This window comes from Leopardus geoffroyi, chromosome B3 (genome assembly GCF_018350155.1).
Source record: "Leopardus geoffroyi isolate Oge1 chromosome B3, O.geoffroyi_Oge1_pat1.0, whole genome shotgun sequence".
Taxonomy (NCBI): domain Eukaryota; kingdom Metazoa; phylum Chordata; class Mammalia; order Carnivora; family Felidae; genus Leopardus; species Leopardus geoffroyi.
In genome coordinates, this window is record NC_059337.1 from 81,917,749 (window position 1) to 81,924,310 (window position 6,562).

The following is a 6,562-nucleotide window of genomic DNA, read 5'->3' on the forward strand; positions in this document are numbered from 1 at the left end:
AAATTCCTTCAGTTTTTGTTTGTTTGGGAAGACCTTTATCTCTCCTTCTATTCTAAATGACAGACTTGCTGGATAAAGGATTCTCGGCTGCATATTTTTTCTGTCTAGCACACTGAAAATCTCGTGCCAATTCTTTCTGGCCTGCCAAGTTTCAAAAGAGAGATCAGTCATGAGTCTTATAGGTCTCCCTTTATATGTGAGGGCACGTTTACCCCTTGCTGCTTTCAGAATTTTCTCTTTATCCTTGTATTTTGCCAGTTTCACTATGATATGTCGTGCAGAAGATCGATTCAAGTTCCGTCTGAAGGGAGTTCTCTGTGCCTCTTGGATTTCAATGCCTTTTTCCTTCCCCAGTTCAGGGAAGTTCTCAGCTATTATTTCTTCAAGTACCCCTTCAGCACCTTTCCCTCTCTCTTCCTCCTCTGGGATACCAATTATGCGTATATTATTTCTTTTTAGCGTATCACTTAGTTCTCTAATTTTCCCCTCATACTCCTGGATTTTTTTATCTCTCTTTTTCTCAGCTTCCTCTTTTTCCATAACTTTATCTTCTAGTTCACCTATTCTCTCCTCTGCCTCTTCAATCCGAGCCGTGGTGGTTTCCATTTTGTTTTGCATTTCATTTAAAGCGTTTTTCAGCTCCTCGTGACTGTTCCTTAGTCCCTTGATCTCTGTAGCAAGAGATTCTCTGCTGTCCTCTATACTGTTTTCAAGCCCAGCGATTAATTTTATGACTATTACTCTAAATTCACTTTCTGTTATATTATTTAAATCCTTTTTGATCAGCTCATTAGCTGTTGTTATTTCCTGGAGATTCTTCTGAGGGGAATTCTTCCTCTTGGTCATTTTGGATAGTCCCTGCCGTGGTGAGGACCTGCAGGGCACTTCCCCTGTGCTGTGGTGTATAACTGGAGTTGGTGGGCGGAGTCGCAGTCAGACCTGATGTCTGCCCCCGGCCCACCGCTGGGGCCACAGTCAGACTGGTGTGTGCCTTCTCTTCCCCTCTCCTAGGGGCGGGATTCACTGTGGGGTGGCGTGGCCGTCTGGGCTACTTGCACACTGCCAGGCTTGTGATGCTGGGGATCTGGCGTATTAGCTGGGGTGGGTAGGCAAGGTGCACAGGGGCAGGAGGGGCAGGCTTAGCTCGCTTCTCCTTAGGTGATCCACTTCAGGAGGGGCCCTGTGGCAGCGGGAGGGAGTCAGACCCGCTGCCGGAGGTTTGGCTCCTCCGCAGAAGCACAGAGTTGGGTGTTTGCGCGGAGCGAGGAAGTTCCCTGGCAGGAACTGGTTCTCTTTGGGATTTTGGCTTGGGGATGGGCGGGGGAGATGGCGCTGGCGAGCGCCTTTGTTCCCCACCAAACTGAGCTCTGTCGTCCGGGGGCTCAGCAGCTCTCCCTCCCTTTGTCCTCCAGCCTTCCCGCTTTCCGAGCAGAGCTGTTAACTTATGACCTCCCAGACGCTAAGTCGCGCTTGCTGCGGGAACACAGTCCGTCAGGCCCCTCCGCTTTTGCAAGCCAGACTCTGGAGCTCTGCTTGGCTGGCGAGCCGCCCCTCCGCCCCGGCTCCCTCCCGCCAGTCCGTGGAGCGCGCACCGCCTTGCCGCCCTTCCTACCCTCTTCCATGGGCCTCTCGTCTGCGCTTGGCTCCGGCGACTCCGTTCTGCTAATCCTCTGGCGGTTTTGTGGGTTATTTAGGCAGGTGTAGGTGGAATCTAAGTGATCAGCAGGACGCGCGGTGAGCCCAGCGTCCTCCTACGCTGCCATCTTCCCTCCTCCTCCGAAAATTATTTATTCAAAGAAAGCTTCTCACAGAATCAGTGTAATTACACATTATAGATTTTATGTAGCTCAGAAATTATATGGATATATTTGTGAGAAAAATTCTGAAGAGAACATCTAAGAATGTGTTGAGGAAAGGGCATCTTAAGTAATTCACAGGAAAAACTTGCCAGTTTGAAATATTAGGATGTGGACTGGCAAACTTTATAAAGGGCCAGATGATAAATATTTATTATATTTTTAATTGAAATATAGCTGACAAACTGTTACATTAGGAGGTGGTAAATATTTTAAGCTTTGCAGCCCGAGAGGCCAAAAGCAAGGATATTCTATAGATACTTGGGGGGGAAAATCCATAAAATTTTTATTGGCAAAAATGTAAAGTGTTATACATTGCAAATTAATCATTTCCAATTGAAGGTTGTGTGGAAATTTCACATTCATATGGTTAAAGTATATTTTGAAATATAGAAATTTCCTTTGTAAGTTTATCAAGGTCCAAAAACTGCTGCTGGAAGTATAGGATGAGCTTGGAAAGTATATCTAATACAAATTTGGAAATGATGAAATTATTTTTTTCGTTTTAATTTCTGATAGTACAGAAAATGTATAGAGCAACTGAACATTTGCTTGTGATTCAAACAATGTTAGTTATGAAATGCATTCCCTGCAGCATAGACTTTGCATGTTATCTACTTTGCCTTGTAATTTTAGGTTGAATTCATAAGAAAACATCAAGTCAATAACAATAAGCTAATTTTGAAAACCATTTAGTGTTCAATAATGGTGGTTGGGGTGGGTCCTCTCATTCAGAAAAGTTTCAGTCCTGGCCCTGAGCTCAAAATGTGCAATCAAACTTTATCATTGCTAAGAAATTGAATTGCTGTGTGGAAGGGCAAATCAGGACATTTGGCTTCTACTGATAAAGTCACAGAATTTACAATTGATGTCTATAAAAATTGATGAAGTCTACCATTGATACTGCTAACACATGATAGTTCAAATATTTTCCATAAAGGACCTGCTGATAAATAATACAATGAGTAACCACATATTTGAAGCCTTAATATTGAAAATCTTGATAAATTTGTTGGACAAAGCTTCTTTCTGTTCTACACCTATATTTTGCCACCATCAGTTGTAAGATCAGATTCCATTTAAGGTTGTACTGAACATTTTCTCAACTCTCTTTAGTTGTTCCACAATACATTCATTGAGGTTATTCAGTCAATTCAAACTCAGCATTGACTGAGTAGACAGCAACTGAGCAGTCTTGGTAATATCTTCAAACCCAAAACTCAAGGAAAACCACTTGGAATAATTTGCATTGTATTTAAATTGGTGTCACCTAGTGCTCTAAACTAAGCAATTATTCTCACCAAAAAGCTAATAGCCTTAACAATTTTCATCTGGACACATTTCCTAGGCTGCTGTAAACATGATTTCATTAACTCACCAGATGTTAACTTTACAGTCTCTTCGAGAAAATTGAAGAGGAGCATTGTGTCATCTAATTCTATAATGCCAGCATTACCCTGATACCAAAACTATATTAGAAGAAAACTACAGACTAATATATCTCCTGAATATAGATTAAAAAAAAGTCTTACCAGCAATTTAGCAAATTGAAACTATAACAATATATAAAAAGGATAATATGCTATGAACAAAGATGCAGAGTTAGTTTCACATTCAAAAATGAGTTATAAATGACTTCAGTGAAATTGGCACAGTAGATAGCTCCAAGGGCCATCTCTCCACAAAAGAAAGATAAGTCAAGAATTTTATATGAACATAAGATGAAATGTGAAAGGAGCCAAATTTAGTATACAAGTTTTTTTTTCGTTATTTTTTTTTTTTTACCACAGTTCCCACATATCTTCACCTTTCTTATGCTACGTTTACAGGAAGTCAGAATCCTATTTAGTTAGAATGTAAATGGCTTAAAGCAACAAGAAAGGATTTCCATTTTTAGTATTGCCAGGTAGTATCATTTGGACCAATCCTCCAGCTTAGGAAACCTAGAAAAAAGATGGACAAAATTGCTTCAAACATCAGTTTGAAGGCCATCAAAAACTAACAAGATTGGGATGCCTAGATGGCTCAGTTGGTAGAGCGTGTGACTCTTGATCTCAGAGTTTTGTGTTCAAGCCCCATGTTGGGTGTAGAGATTACTAAAAAAAACAAAAAAAAAACAAAAAAAAACAAAAAAAAAAAAACCCAAAAAACTTTAAAGAAAAAAAAAAAAAGCTAACAGGATGGTGAAGGATTACAGCCAGCATGAGGGAGAGAAAAAAGGCTCAGATAGATAAACTCTCCTTTGGGACCACAATTCTTTAAGGGGTAACTGAGAGGCTGAACAATACTTCTAATGGCCTGCCATAGGTGTAGGTGGACAGGTATTGGATTTGAAGACCTCAAAGTATTTCTACAGTTTTGCAAATTTGATGTCCTACCCAAAATAACAAGGCATGTGTGCAGACAACCTGAATTAAAACTAACAAACAACACAGACTGTATATACTAAGCCCAAGGAAATAAAAGTCAAGATAGAGGATTTCAGCAGATGACTACAAAAATACATAAAGGTACCAAATGGAAGTTAAAGAACCTAAAAATATATTAGCTGAATTTAAGGACTCAAAGGATTGACTTATAGCAGATTAGACACAGCTGAAAATAGAATTCATGAATTGAAAGTGGTTAATAGAAAATACAATAAAAGAACAAAAACTTAAAAAATTAAAATGTAGTGAAGAGAAAGTCTTGTCATAAATTTAATTGAATTTCCCAGGAAGAGCAGAGAGAGAAAGAAGCAATATATGACTAGATAATGGCTGAGATCTTTCCACAGCTATCAAGACTACAAACAACTGTTTCAAGGGCTGTGAATCAATGACAAGCAAGAAAAAAAAAACAACACATACTGAAACATACCATAATAAAACTGAAAAATAAACAAAAAATTAAAAGCAACAATAGAAAAAGGATTCCCTACAAAAGAGTACCACTTAAAGCTGCTTTCCCAGTCAAAATATTAGAAGCCAAGCAGCAGTGAAATATCTCCCTAGCATTCAATAGAAAAAAAAATAGTCTTATAGAATAAAGGTAAAATCAAAGATATTTTCAGACAAAGTAGAAAATGATTGTAAAATGAAGTACTGAATACTTTTTCAGACAATAAAACTATCTCCAGATGAAATGTTGATATGTAGGAAAGAATGAAAGGCAATAGCAATGGTAAACATGTGGGTGAATCTAATGTTAATGATAAGTAAAAAGAGTGTAACATTGAAGAAAGAAAGGAAAAAATGGAATAATAATAAATGTTTAAAAAGAAAAAAAGAACAGAGACACATAGGACAAAAATGTATTACGGTACATTTAGATCCAAACATATTTTTATTTATTTTTTTTTTTTTCAACGTTTATTTATTTTTGGGACAGAGAGAGACAGAGCATGAACGGGGGAGGGGCAGAGAGAGAGGGAGACACAGAATCAGAAACAGGCTCCAGGCTCTGAGCCATCAGCCCAGAGCCCGACGCGGGGCTCGAACTCACGGATCGTGAGATCGTGACCTGGCTGAAGTCGGACGCTTAACCGACTGCTCCACCCAGGCGCCCCTATCCAAACATATTAACAAGTACATTGAATTTGAAAAAAAATTAATGTTCTAAGTAAATGATACAGGAAGTCCGACTGGATTCAAAAAATGACAAAATCACATTTACAAGGGCCAGCAAAAGTCATAAGGATACAGAAAGATTAAAAGGATAAAGATGGTATTATATACAGCTGAATGCCAATATATTTGAAACTTTGAGTGAAATAGAAAAATTCCTCCAAAGTACAACATATTAAAACTTATATGAAAAGAGTAGGAAATACTAACATTAGCTTGATATGTATTAAAACGAATCTATAACTTCAAAGCTTACATGCATTCATAGGCCCATATATGACTTTGCTGGTGAATTTTACTAAATAAGAAATAGCACATATTTTTTATAAAGTCTTCAGTAGGATTGAAAAAGAGAAAACACTGGATTTTAGAAGGCTAACATAATCTTGATAAATTCAACAAGGACATAATTATAGGGCTGTGTCATGAATATAAATTAAATATCTTAAGTACGTTTCACAAAATGTTTAAAGGAACATACATATTTGGTTTAACTTTCAAAAATCAGTCACTGTAATGTGCATTTATAGAATAAGAAAAATATACTGCTATATCAATAGATAAGTATAAAGCACTTTATAAAAAAGATACATCATGCAAATACTAAGAGCTGATGTTGCCATACTATTATAAGACAGTAAAATGTAAGACAAAAAGCATTACTGGAGATAGAGAACATTTAATAATGATAAAGGTTTAATTCAGCAAGAAGAGAACAATTCTAAATTTGTAAGCACCGAGTACCATAGCATTAAAAAAAAAAAAATCGCTTCTCGGCCTTTTGGCTAAGATCAAGTGTAGTATCTGTTCTTATCAGTTTAAAATAAATAAAACCAAAACAAATGTTGGAAATACAAGGAGAGATAGAAAAGTCCACTATCCAAGTAGGAGATTAACACATGGAACAAGCAAATAAAAAATATCAGTAAAAGTATTGAAGATTTCAACATAAGCAAACATGACATAAGGAACCTATTTTAGAAGCCACACCTGATGACTGTAGATAATTACATGAAACTATTACAAAATTGAATATAAGCTGAACCACAAAGGAAATCTCAAATTCCAAAGGATTAAAATCACAGAGAATTTGTTCTCCGG

General features: G+C 37.5%; 1 pseudogene; it reads left to right on the forward strand.

Moving 5' to 3' along the window:
• Positions 1 to 6,226: 6,226 nt before the first annotated feature.
• LOC123584739 lies at positions 6,227 to 6,343 on the forward strand (annotated as a pseudogene).
• Positions 6,344 to 6,562: the final 219 nt, after the last annotated feature.